Source organism: Calypte anna, chromosome 5 (genome assembly GCF_003957555.1).
Source record: "Calypte anna isolate BGI_N300 chromosome 5, bCalAnn1_v1.p, whole genome shotgun sequence".
Classification (NCBI taxonomy): Eukaryota; Metazoa; Chordata; class Aves; order Apodiformes; family Trochilidae; genus Calypte; species Calypte anna.
In genome coordinates, this window is record NC_044250.1 from 14,818,410 (window position 1) to 14,832,752 (window position 14,343).

Consider the following 14,343-nt stretch of genomic DNA (forward strand, 5'->3'; position numbering starts at 1 on the left):
TATCCCTGGCATGGTACTTCTGATCTGTCTCTCTCCCTGTCTTCTGTTCTTCTTCAGCATGATGTTTTAGGAGCAAGGACCAGATCTTATTGCATGTGTCTGTACAGAACCCATCAGACATGTTCCACATCTGTTCAGCAGGAACATTTACAGGCCAGAAGTAGAAAACACTGCATGCTCCCTGTCTTTGGTGAGGTTGGAGTTGCTGTGTCATGAGAGATACAAATCTAGAGCAGTCAAGTAGCTCTAATTGGGACTGCTGGGAACTGGAATTTATATTGTAACGCTTTATTTCTGTTTTTATTATAAATGTCTGTAATACACGACAGCAGCATTGCCTACTGGAGTCTGCCAGCTGCAGTCCAGAGATGATGTACATCAGCACTCCCACTCCGTCCTCATGTGCCACAACATCTCCCATGGATGAAGCAAGCATTTGCTTTGCAAAGCAAGGGCTCAGTATTCCCTGCCCATACTCAGGAGGACTGGAAGATGGAGCCCTTCTTTCACTGCTCCTCTCATCCCTGCTGCTTCCCTGCACTCCAAGGCCTTGGAGAATCTGCTACTTCTCCATCAGCTCACCACATGCTCTTCTGAATCCACACCCACACTGGGTTCTGGGAAGAACCAGAGGCTCCTCTTCTCAGTCAGCCCGGCCCCAAGGGGCTCTCAGACACCTATCCCCTCTGTGACTGAGATCAGGTTTTGTATATTTCACAGAATCACAGAACCATTAGGATTGGAAAGGACCTCTGAGATCACCAAGTCTGACCCTTGATCCACTCCCCCCGTGGTTCCCAGCCCATGGCACTCAGTGCCACATCCAGGCTCTTTGGAAAGATCTCCAGACACGGAGAATCCACAACATCCCTGGGCAGCCCATTCCAATGCCTGATCACCCTCTCTGGAAAGAATTCCTTCCTAATATCCAACATAAACCTCCCCTGGCAGCGCTGGCTCTGCCAGTGGAGGTTTCTGGTGGGTATTAGGAAAACATTCTTAAGTCCATGCCCTCTTGTCAGACTGAGAGCTGCCCGGGAAAAGAGCCGAACCCCCCCCTGGCTCCAACCTCCTTTCAGGGAGTTGTAGAGAGTGATGAGGTCTCCCCTGAGCCTCCTCTTCTCCAGCCTCAACACCCCCAGCTCCCTCAGCCCTTCCTCACAGGACTTGTGCTGGATCCCTTCACAGCCTCCTTGCTCTTCTCTGGACCTGCTCCAGCACCTCAATCTCCTTCCTGAGCTGAGGGGCCCAGAACTGGACACAGGACTCAAGCTGTGGCCTCACCAGGGCTGAGCAAAGGGGCAGAATCCCTTTTCTGGACCTGCTGGCCACGCTGTTCCTGATACAGGCCAGGATGCCATTGGCCTTCTTGGCCACCTGGGCACACTGCTGGCTCATGTTCAGCTTCTGTCAACCCAGACTCCCAGGTCCCTTTCTGCGACTCTGTCCCCATCCTGGAGCTCCTCATGGGGTTGTTGTGGCCAAAGTGCAGGACCCAGCACTTGGCCTTGTTGAACCTCATCCCATTGGGATCAGCCCAACTCTCCAGTCTGTCCAGGTCCCTCTGCAGAGCCCTCCTGCCTTCCAGCTGATCCACACTCCCCCCAGCTTTGTGTCCTCTGTGAATTTGCTGATGATGGACTCAATCCCCTCATCTAAATCATCAATTAATATATTAAACAGAAGTATATATATATTTGTATATACACATAAATTTGTATATACTTGTTTCTTATTCCATGTGTTACTGCCTTTCTCCTGTTCTAGTGAACCTGTTTCTGCTTTAATTTCCAACTTATAACTCTCTGATCCTTATTCCCCTTTTATCATCCCTTGGGAGGGTGGTGGGGGAGGAGGGGGTAATAGAGAGGTGCTGGCAGGGGAGCTTACTCATTGTCCCACAAAGTATTGCACATTTCTCAGACAAGCTGGGACAGTTAGTACCTGTCCTACTCCTGTTCAGAAACACAGCTGCAAAGCAATCTGAGTTTTATACTACAATCTGAACTGCTTGTTAGGTCCCCCAGCCTACCGGTACCAGGGACAGTAGACTTCTGTTGAGATCTATGCCCCCTACAGTAGACTGCACCTGCATGATTGTTGTGTTTGTTACCTTCACTCTGGTACATCCACCTCCCCCTCAGCTCCACACTGATGCCTTCAGAACGAGCAAAGTGCTTTTCAAAGTACTTTATCTTACAGCTGCTTTATGATCTCTGATCAGAATAGTGTCTCTTCCACCTCTTTTAGACTGGCATAAGGTCTGCGGTCTTTCCATTCTTACAGCTCTCATTTAATTCTGAAACCTAAGCACTTTCAAATGTCAGTTGTTCAGAGGTGGCACCTGGTTGCTCAAACCTGCAAATACATGACTCTTCTTTCACCCTGTAACCACACACCTACTTAGTGGTAGGGAAAAACAGAAGTTTCTCACAGAATAACACAATTGTCACAGTTGGAAATGATCACTGAGTCAAACTGTCAGCCCAGAGAAAGACAACCATGCCCATTAGAGCATCTCCTCCTCCGGGGATGGTGACTCCACAACCTCCCTGGGCAGCCCAGTCTAGTGCCTGACTGCTATTTCAGTAAAGAAATTCTTCCTAATGTCTCGTCTAAACCTCCCCTGGTGCACCTTCAGGCCATCTCCTCTGGTTCTGTCATTTACTTGAGAGAAGAGGCCAACATCCTCTTCATTACAACATCCTTTCAGGTAGTTCTAGAGAGCAAGGTCTCCTTTCAGCCTGCTCTTCTCCAAACTAAACATTCCCAATTCCCTCAGCCTCTCCTCATAAAACTTGCTCTCCAGACCCTTCCCCAGCTTGGCTGCTCTTCTCTGAACTCACTCCAAGCCCTCAATGTCCTGGTAGTGAGGGCTCCAACCCTGAGCACAGCACTCGAGGTCCAGGGGCACCATTGCTTCCCTTCTCCTGATGGCCAAGCTATTCCTGAGCCAGACCAGGATGCAGGATGCTGGGGGCCTTCTTGGACACCTGGGCACACTGATGGCTCATCTTGAGCTCCTTTTCTGCTGAGGAGCTTTCCAGCCCCTCTCCCCCAAGCCTGTACCCTTGCCTGGGGTTTTAGGGACTGAAATGGCCTTGTTGAACCTCTTGCCATTGCCCTGGCTGACCCAGCTTGTCCAGGTCTGGGTTCTAGGAAGAACCAGAGGCTCCTCTTCTCAGTCAGCCCTGCCCCAAGGGGCTCTCAGACACCTATCCCCTCTGTGACTGAGATCAGGTCTCTATCAGGCCTCTGCAGAGCCCTCCTGCCCTCCTGCAACCCAGGCTGGCCTTCTGGGTTGCAAGTAGGCACTGTTGGTTCATGTCCAGCTTTTCATCCACCAGCACCCCCAAGCCCTTTTTCTTAGGGCTTCTTTCTTCTACCTCATCCCCCAGCCTGCATTGACAGTGAGGATTGTTCCAACCCAGGTGCAGGACCCTGGGCTTGGTTTTGTCAAACCTCACAAAGATCACCTTGGCACACTTTTTTTAGCTTGTATAGGTCCTGCTGGAGGACATCTTAGCCCTCTATCTTACTGACAGCCCCACTCAGCTTGGTGTCATCTGCACACTTGCTGATGGGGCACTTGATCTTGCTGTCTATACTGATAAAAATACTAAACAGTACAGGTCCCAGTACGACACCTGAGAGACACCACTTGTTTGTGGTCTCCATTTGGACTTTAAGCTGTTTCCTACTGCCCTCTGGATGTGACCATCCAGCCAATTCCTTATCCACTGAACAGTCCACCCATCACATCCCCATCTCTCCGACTTGGTGAGTAGGAGGTTGTGGGGTACTGTGTAGGGGGCCTTGCAGAACTCCAGATAGATCACACCCAGGTCATTTTTATGACAATGACAGATGACAGACTGAATGTGAATGCAGAAGCACTGTCTGACACAACAGTGAACTGTACGTACACAAATTTCCATATTAATGGGGTATTATGGGGATTATCTGTTGCCCTTTAAATATAGCCTAAGTGTTGATTCCTAAATGTTACTGAAATATATGTTCTTGTACTGGAAAACACTCTTACATACACACTGACTGTAGCAGAGATCCCCATCTGACAGCATCCATATTCATGGCTTCAGAGGATCACCTTCAAAACAGAAGATGGCCACTTGGTTGACTCCAACCCTTGGAGCTCTGCTTGTTCACAGAGCAAATAATGTCCACTAGATTGTGTATATGTGAAAACCAGATCACCAGAGGTCTCTACCTGCTCACCTCTTTTTCATGTGGCCCTCCTGTCTCTGTAGTGTTACTCTTCATAGCGAAGTTTAATAATACACTTGCAGTGGGCATACTATTGGCTAATTAGGCTGCAAATGTAGATACAAGACCCTCCAGGAAGACCAGCCTGAAAGGGAAGGCATGTTGTGGTAATGTGGATGAGAGGGCTCCAAACATTTCTGATAACATACCCCTATTAGTAAGAAAATTCTGAACACACAACCCCAATAGATTTATATTTATTTATTTATATGTTATCTAGATGTACTGCTGAAATCACAGTACTTTCTAGCTGCCCTCAAAAGGATCATCTGACACATGCACCACATTTTGGAGATCACTGATGTAGCCAACAGTTAAATTCTTCTTCTTGTTGGACAAACATCAATAAATAAAGGAGTTTAATCCCAAGATGACAAGAGGTGGTGTAGAGAAGAAAAAAGCATAGGCTATGTCTTGGCTAGGGAAATGGTAAATGTGATAAAACACAAGCTGAACACAAACATATGGAAACTTGCAAAAGACAGCAAAACTAGCTAATACAGCTTTGGGGTGAGTTAGCAGGATCCCACTGTTAGTATAAAGGAAAAACTATTTTAATGGATACTAAGAATTAGCTTTGGAAGAAGCCAGCAGATAGATCACTCTTGAGAGAAGAGGAGACAGGACACAAAATTGGCAATTCAAACAGTATTTCTTGTCTTTTACTCTTCATGAATGTGCCTTGCTTGCAGGGGAAAAATAAAACTAAGTGACTGGTCTCTATTTCCCTGGCACCTTTCTTTGTAGATAATAAACCAATTCAGCAGCTGTTAGGTTCTTTAGGCTATTTCCTGCCAAGAGAGAAAGAGCAGTAGGTAGGGAGGGAGCAGGTGACTTGGGAGCTAATATCAAAGATCTGTATATCCTGAAGAGCTGTGTACAGGGGGAGCACAGAAAAAAGGAACCTGGGGATCATTCAGGATTGGGAACTAGCAATGAGATTTGGAGTCATGAGTCATACAGCTCCTCTTTCGTACTTTTCAGCAACAGTGAGAAATAAGAAACGACTCAGCATCTCTGGTATTGCAAAAGCATAGGGAAAAAAAACCATAAACACATCAGGGAATAAAAAACCTTTAAACAAACAAATATACTTGCAGGATTTTTGGATATTTTTTGTAGGGAGAAATATGCTACCTTTCTTTTCTTGTTTGGTTATCAAAAAGAACCTAACTAAAGCAAATTTCATTACTTCTGTCCAGCGAAAATGTTCACAGCTGTTGGTAGAGAAAACAATGCAAAGAAATCACTGACACTGCAAGTTCCCCTTGATCTGTGGCTGCTACTTGAATTACTGAGGCATTGGGTGCAGTCCTTCTAATCCATGAGTGGCTGCACAGTGCATTGAGCAACAACATAACACACTGCAAAAATCTGTCCTTACTGGGATTTGAGCTCTATGAGTGAGATTTATGGCCTTCCACTCATTAGTGACTGAGTGCAACTGCTTTTCACTACATAGCTGTCTCAAATCTTCAGCAGACCAAAGAAATGAAACTAAACAATGTAATTCAGAGTTACACAAATTGCTAGATAAAACTAACTAGGTTTTTAGTAGATCACAAACTATTTTCAGCAGCTTTTAAATTACCTACAGTAACTGTCACGGTTTAACACTGTTAGTTTATGCAACAGTTCACATAACAGTAGTTAAGGTAGGATACAAGTTCACGACTCCGGAAGAGTCTATGCATTACTGATTAGATTAAACAAGCAGAAATTAGGAATTCTCACCTAGCGTTAGATTTCCTTGTGGTACACATTGTACTCCTCCATCTTTCATCATCACCCACCAAGTGTGTCCAGGCCCTTGAGCGAAAGCAACCCCACGAATGGGTTTGCCTTTGCCCGAGGCCACGTTGGGCACCAATAAATCTGTCACGGTTTAACACTGACCCGGCAATTAAACCGAATAACAGCTGCTCTCTATTAATGTCTCTCTCCTCCTTGATAAAGAAAGGAGAGAGAATAAGAGAGAGAGACTTATGGGTTGGAAACTAAACTACACAACTTTAATGAACAGTAATGATAAATAGGAAAAATGACTAAATATATACAAATATACAGGAAAATGGAAACCACATTCCTCCCTCCTTTCCCCCAATAACTCTCACGTCACCACCGAGGCTGCAGGGCAGCCCTGGGAAAGTCCAGGCTGGAATCCTGGGGTCAGCAGCAGTTGGGAGCTGGAGGCAGGAACACACAGATATGGGCTGGCATGGATCAGGACCACAGGCAGACGAACTGACGGGATCCTTCCAGGATGCCGGGTGAAGGAAGGGAAGAAGGGAAATCAGGAAATCCAGAAGTCTGGAAATCTGGAAATCCAGAAAAGATCTGGGTCGGCCCTCCTGATGCCTCAAATTTATACTGAGTGTGACGTATATGGGATGGAATACTCTGTTTGGTCAATTCTGGCGTCTATCTTGTCTGTTCCTCCCCAAAGGAGGGCTCAGGTGGGACCTCTTTATCCTCCTGGATGGTAAAATGTTTTCCTCAGAGCTAAGCAGTGTCCTTGGCTCTGCACACCAGTCTCTAGCAGCAACTATAAACATCAAGTGTTATCAATCCTAAAAGCAGACACTGTCTGAGAAACTTGCTGTTAATTTCAGCAAGTGCAACTACTTACAAGAGGCTTAGCTAAAAGCAAAAGTACAAGACAGAAAATCACCTTTATCCTGGCCCAAACCAGGACAGTAACATATAATCTCTGGCTTAATAAACTAGAGAGCAGAAGCAGAAGTGAAAGCTGGGGTTCCTTCAAGAGAGAGCTAGCACTCTTCAAAGAAATCACTACATTTCAGGAGTATTCATGGATTTCAACCATGACTTGCTGCCTTCCCTCTGAAAGGGCCAGAGCCAGGGAAGACACTTGCTCTTAGTGTATCTTCCACAAAGAAAGGTATTGCTTGGGTCCCATGCTTACTGCAGGGATGTGCCTCCCCTGTGGTGTTTTCAGGGGCAGCAGGGGGGCATCAGAGGTTATGTCAGTTTAGAAGCTCAACCAGCTGCTAAAAACAGATGTGGGAAATGGTATGGTTTTTACCCACTGCACTGCAGTCCTGGAGTCATGAGTTGACCTTTTGGCTCTTCCTATACATTCCTTCACTCATTACTGATGTCAGAGGGATGGAGGAGAACACAACTTGGGCTGCTGATCCCTTCAGCAGTTGCCCCAAGGCCCTGAAGTCTCCCTTAATTGAATGTGCACGACTCATTATAACATCATCACTATCCACCTGGAAGACGAGAAGTGCGTTATTACCTGTGCGTTATTATTATCTGATAATCTGAAGGATTTAAATGGGAGGAATCCTTAACCTGGGCACCAGGGAGACAGTAGACCTCCCTGTGAAGTGTTTTTGGTCTGCACATGGGGCTTTCCACTCCCCCGAGCAGGGAGGCACCTCCTGCAATGACTCCTTGAGTTTTCTTTCCAGGGTCAAGAAACCTCATAGGGTAGGTGAGTACATGATCTGCCCAGAAACTGGCCAAAGTGGGAGCAGAGAAGTCTCTGCCAGGGCACACAAGAGAGGAAATGAATGAGTCTGCAAGGTTTTAGAAACTGTTAGATGGAAATAAGGGGCAGAAGGGGGAAAATGCCAAGCCTTGTATAAGCATGGTAGCTTGTAAACTGCTGTGGTAGAAGACATCTCAGGAAGATGTGCTGAGTTTTGCTTTCTTGGGGTGGGGAAAAAACAAGAGGGTATCTCTGTATAAAACTCTGTAAAGGAGTGATGATTGGATGCAAACAAAAAAATAAGACAGGTGAGGGCACCACTGGTTTCCTGGCACCCCCCCACCTGATCTGGCAAGCTTTGCAGATCCTTGCTGACATCAATCCAAAGCAAGCAAACAAACTGAAAACCAGTGTAACTACAGCAAGGCTGTTTCAGAAAGAATACCTAGCCCTGGCATTGCTTCCCCTCAGCAGGAAATGCACCAGCATCTCCCAGCTGCTCTCTTCTGTCTTTCCTTGATACCTGCAGGTCCTGTACTCTTCTGGTGTTGCTTTTTTTTCCCTTCCTGCTTCGTACCTTCACCTCTTTTACTCCTATCAACCATTTTCCAATACTGAGAGCATCCTAGCAGCAAATGGTTGTGTCCCAGCCTACATTTACTTGCTCTGTCAGATTCCTGGCTCAGCAGTGAGGCAGCAGATCCAGAGGCACAGGGCTGAAGCCATTCTGCTCTGGCTATCTGGGTGTCTCCCATCTTCTCCCCAGGGAACAATCCCTTGGTTTTAGCCTTGGAGGCATGCAGAGGGGTCCCAGCTGCTCTTGTACAGGCATTAGTATCCTCTAAGCAGCTGGGGACTACCTTTCTGAAGGAATCATTTACAGAAAGACCTTCACAGTTGAAGATTGAAAGGAAATTGAAAACTGAAAGGAGAAACAAGCAGAAAGAGGAGAGGGGCAACTCACTGCAGTGACATTTAACACAGTGGCCAAGGTCTCAATTATTGTATCTCCCAGAATTTTAGGGAGAGGAGGGATTGTTTTCTATGGGCCCTGACTCTAAAAAAAAAAATAAATACAAAGCCATAAAGAAATACTCATCTCTGTGGGGAAGGGAAGAGCACAGCTGAATATCACTCCTGGCTCAAACTGAATTTCCACAGGCTGCTTCAGGACGTGGGTGGCAGGTAAGAACATGGGTGGAAAACATGCATTTTTCAGCATCAAGCCACAGCAAATGAGGAGATGCAGTGGGATTTGATCTACCTAGCTGGCCTGGCAACCACCCAGCCCAGGATAAGGCAAGAGAGGCCATGGTTTCACAGTGCTGGTAGCTTTTGAAAGTCTAGTAGTTGCAAAACAAGAGAGAATGGTTTGCCTGGGTACCTCCATCTCTCCCTCTATACCATCAAGTAACCAGAATCAGCTCATTCAAAGGGAGAGAAGTCAGTCAGCTACCAATCCACTGCATATCTGTTGACATGCTAAAAGCATATGGAATTTGCAGCCTTCAGTCATTCTGTGCTCACTGATATGAAATCAGTGGATAACATGACATGGAAGAAATGAGTGGAGACAGCTACTTTCTGCCTCCTCTGATACAAAAGATCAGAGGGCTCAAATGAAGGCAAGAGGTGGTAGAGTACAAACATTCAGAAGGAGAAAGCTTTCCATGTGATGTTCAGCTATTCTGCAGAGCTGCAGAGCAGGATGTGGTGGATGCTAGAACAAGAAAGACCAGGCAGTTTCAGGGAAGACAAGTCCATGATGATACAGAAGTACTTCTCTTAGGTAGTGCCTTCTCCTGGTTTGGGCAGACTAAGGCTAATTTTATGTCTTATAATTTTGCTTTCAGAAAAGTTTTTTGTAAGTAGCTGTATTTGCTGAAATTAACATCCAGTTTCTCAGTCAGTGTCTGCTTCTAGGACTGATAACACTTGATGTTTATAGTTACTGCAGGAGAAAGGTCTGCAGAGCCAAGGGCACTGCTCAGCTCTGAGGAACATTTTGCCCTCCAGAAGGAGAAAAGGAGCAAGGAGGTCCCACCTGTGACCCTCCTTTAGGGAGGAGCAGACAAGAGAAACGACCAGAGTTGACCAGACAGAGTTGACCATCCCTTACACCTCATACTCAGGACAAATTTGAGGGATCACGAGGGTCAAACCCCTTCACCTCTCCCTGTTTGCTTCAGCATCCTGGAAGGATTCCATCTCTTCCTCTGCCTGTGCTCATGATCCATTCCAGCCTGAATCTGTGTGTTCCTCCCTCCAGCTCCCAACTGCTGCTGATCCCAGGATTCCAGCCTGGACTGTCCCAGGGCTGCCCTGCAGCCTCAGTGGTGACGTGAGTTACTGGGGGAGAGAGGGGAGGAACATGATATCGTTTTTCTCTATCTTTGTATATATTTAATAATACTGTTTCATTAAAGCTGTGCACTTCAGTTTCCAACCCATCAGTCTCTCTCCCTTATTCTCTCTCTTTCCTTTATCAGGGAGGGGAATTAACAGAGGGCTTCTGTCATTCATTTAATTGCCAGTTCACTGTTAAACCCTGACAAGCCCATAAACCACACATTGGTAGAGGCTGTGAAAACCCTCAGAGGTTTGACTCTTGACTTGCTCTGCTCTTAGGCTCTTCTTTAGGTGTCTAGGATTGCCCAGTGCCAGACACAGGAAAGGAGGGACGGTGAGTTGGAGGCTCTCACTGTGTCCAACTGCTCATTTGCAATTCCATGTTAGAGCCCTGAGGACATCAGTGGCTCTAATCAACCCAACCAGCCTCACCTGGGACCCCCACCCACAAATGTCCATACCTGGCCCTTCAGTCCTGCTCTCGTATATCTTGTAGCCATACGTGCTCCCACACAGCTTCATGGGATGTTTGGAGTTCCTGGCTTGACTTAAAACCTGACTTGCATCCTTGTTTCTACTTGCCTGTCACATCACTGATATCAGGGGCCCATTGTGTGCACTGGCAGTGAGGATGCTGCAGCCCTGTGTAAAACTGGCAGTAATGGGGGTTATCAAAAGATAGTGCAAGAGGACCACGTCCTCTGTTCCCTTAACTTGGCTGGAGGATGGTACTGCTGGCTTGCAGGAAAGCTGTGCTACCGGAGGGACAAAAAGCTGTAAAGCAACCACCAAGTGTCAGACTTGCACCAAAAAGCAGCATGAGAGCAAAGCCAGGTGGGTTTATGATGGTAGCAGAGCTCTGAGGAGGAGGCAGTTCCCAAAACTGAATTGTCCCTGTTTAGGCCCAGCTGGTACCACCCAGGCCCCTGCTCACCGGTGCCCTTCCCCCCCACCACAGTTCAGGGAGGAGAAATTCCAAATAAATCCCTGTCCCTCAGGGCCCCTCAGCGCACACGGGACAGAGGGACGGGCAGGGGGTTCAGGCTCAGTTCCCCACACGCTGTTTCTGCCGCTCTTTCCTCCTCAGGGGAGGACTCCTCAGGTTCTTCCCCCGCTACAGGGCTGGGTCCCTCCCACGGGAGAGTCCTTCAGGAACCCCTGGGACATGAGTCCCTCCCATGGGGTGCAGTCCCTCAGGAGCTGACTGCTCCCACCCGGGCTGCCCACAGGGTCATGGACTGAGCTGGGAACAGTCACCTCCCCTGGCACGGGCTCCTCCAGCCAGGGATGCACAGACACAGCTGACCCACCAGGGTCTCTTCTGGGCTGCATGGGGATGGCCACCACCTCCCCAGAGGCCTCAGGGAAACCTCTGCTTGGGGCATCTTCCCCCTCAGAGAGCTGCTCAGCCCCGGCACTGCTCTCACCTCTGGCATTGCCCTCACCGCCTCCATCTGCTCTGCAGCTTTTTGCAGTTTTGTTTTCCCCTTTTGAATATGACCAGAGATGGGGCCAGAATATGGGGGCTCCAGCAGCCTCTCACAGGAGCCACCCCTGTGGTCTCCCCTGGCTCTGAAAACCCCTGCCATGCTAATCCAAAGTATGAACCTACATAAACATTTGTTCTATGAGTCAGAACTGAGATATTCTAGAGGAGGACTGGGGGCCCACTCTGTATTTACTTGGGACACTTGGCAAAAGACGGATTGCTTTAGTTAGCTCATTTAGCATGGCAGGAGAATGAAACTCCATTTCTGCTACAGGCATAGTGTTGGGTTCAGATGTCAGCTGCATTCACAGATGGTGTTGTATCATCAGGTCCCTGCATGCTCTAGACTGCCCTCAAAGCCTCCAATCTTGCCAGAGGTATCTTCCCCATACAAGTGGCTGCTGAAGCAAGCCAGCTTGGGAGATGTTTGAACTGAATTCTTCAGCTTCACCCGGGTCTTGCTGAGACTTTTTATTTATCTGCCATGGTTTCTTCTCAGTTTCCTTTTACTCCCTCTGTGGACTACAGGAACATAACAGTGTTTCATGCCTCCGCAGGAACTTTGCTTTCCCATGTCCCATTTTCCTGGGTAGCAAAAAAGAGATGCTCCATGCCTGGGTGTACAGCCCCACGTGCAGCATGGACAACTCCCCATTCCTTGGCCAGGCTTTCTAGGCTGAGAGCAGAGCTGCTGCTGATGCCTCAGCAGAGAAAAGCTCCCAACAGGTCAGACCACAGCCAAACCACCAAGCTGGAGGAAGTGCTGAGTGCTGAAGGCAGGAGAAATTTGTCTGCTTCTTTTTAAATTGCACTAGGCTGTGCTAGTTTTGCACATTTCTGCTAACCCCCCCCGCCCCGTCACCTTTCTAGTGTAAAAATCTTAGACCTGTCGTCTTCTGGTTTGAGAGAAAAGTCTCTAGCCTTATTCCTCATCACCTGCTGTGCCCCAGCTACACGCATTAATGCTGAAGTATGCAAATGCTGGACATCACCAGTGGAGGAGGAGGTCTCCTGCTTGTTTGACATCTCAGATAAAGAGTTTTGAAAAATCTGTATACTTTATTTCCCCTCCTGAAGAGAATCAGGAGCACTTGGAAATGCCAAGGCCTTTGCACCTCAATATAATCAGAAACAGCCACAAGCCAACATGGGATGTAGGTTTTAATCTTGGGTTAATTAGAGAAGAAAGGGCTCTGCGGACTGAGGGACATGGATTGACATAAAGGGCAGGTGGTTTTCAGGGAAGAGGAATCTGCTTCAGATGGAAGGAAAGGCTCAAGGGGATGATCCCCTTTGGAAGATCATCCCAGGGTAGTTAGGAAGAGAATGCCAGTCCATGGCTCCTTGGGCAGCCCCAGTGTTTTGTGTCCTTGCAGTACATGTTGTTGCTTACATGTAAAGGGCCACCAAGTCCTAAGCTGCAGGAGTCTGTGTTGCACAAAGCTTCAGGGAGCAGTTTACAACATGTAAAGGAAGGGGGTGTTACTCGTGCTCTTTGTCACATACTGATCAGTGCTAAGCAGCAGGCACGTCGAGTCTGCAGCTGTGTAACCTTGCTGAGGTGCTGCAGGAGGGTCTGCTTGTTACTCCAAATACTCTGCCACAGCACACCTTAGAGACAAGTGTTGAGAGATAAGGACCAGCCACACTGAATTCTTTCCACATAAGCAGCGATTGGCTGCTAGAAAAGAAAAGGTATGTGTATAGAACTATGGCCTAGGAAAAGTAAGTAGGATTGTTTAGATTTTCTTTGTGTTCTTTATATTGATGGGTTGACAGAAGAAGAGCAGTGGACATGATTGGTAGTCTGCACAAGACTGGGGTCAGGATTGATGCTGCACCATTTGCACTGTAGCAAACAGAACCTTTTCCCTGTGATCCCATTCCAAGCTCCAGATCTGCCTCAACTTCTCTGCTGCTTTATTTAAAAACAGAATACTAATATGCAAAAAGATTTTTTAGCAGTTGGCTCAGCAAACAGGAGCACAACCAGAACTTGGGGAAGGGAATTGCATGGCAAAACATTGCATGGTCAGAAAAGTCAGCTCATCAGAGGTGGAGGTCCCTGTGCTTTTACTGAAAATGATTCCCTGTTTGTCATGCCTCTGGGATCTGAACTCTAGTCGCTGATGAGAGATGAGGGATGATGGGATGGGTGGGGAAAGCTCCCTTAGTAGGAGAAAACAGATTTTCTGCCTCTTCTGGAAATTCTGGATTTGAGTCCTGACTCCAGCACTGCTTTGAAGTGTAACCCCACACAGGTTGCAGTGGGTGCTTCGGTTGCTCTACCTGAAGAAAATGAGAAAATAACCAAGGGACATGGAGCTGCAGGCACAGCAAGAGTGATAGGAGATTCCCTGTGGTACCAGCCGGCTTGTGAACTCTTTTTAGAGTCTTTTCTCCTAGCTTTCTGTTGAAAATCTGAATTAAGTGTTCAGAAGAGCAAGCATAGTGTTAAGCGGGTCCTTTTTCCTCATTGGCTGAGAAGCAATGATACAGCAACACACACACAGAGCTGCAGCAGCTTTCTGCAGCCAGTTTATCATTCAGCCACGAGGAGCATTTCACATGTCAGCTTGTCAGAGGTTCCTTAGAAAGTTAAGTGGTACACTTTCTTTGTAAATGGATGCAGGTTAAAATATCACTCATTAGAGAACAGATAGCATGCATTAAGCCTCAGGATTTTAAGAATGTCAGAGAATGTGCTTTTCTTTTTTATAGTTTGTTTCTGTCCTCTGCCACCTCAGCAAAGTGAATA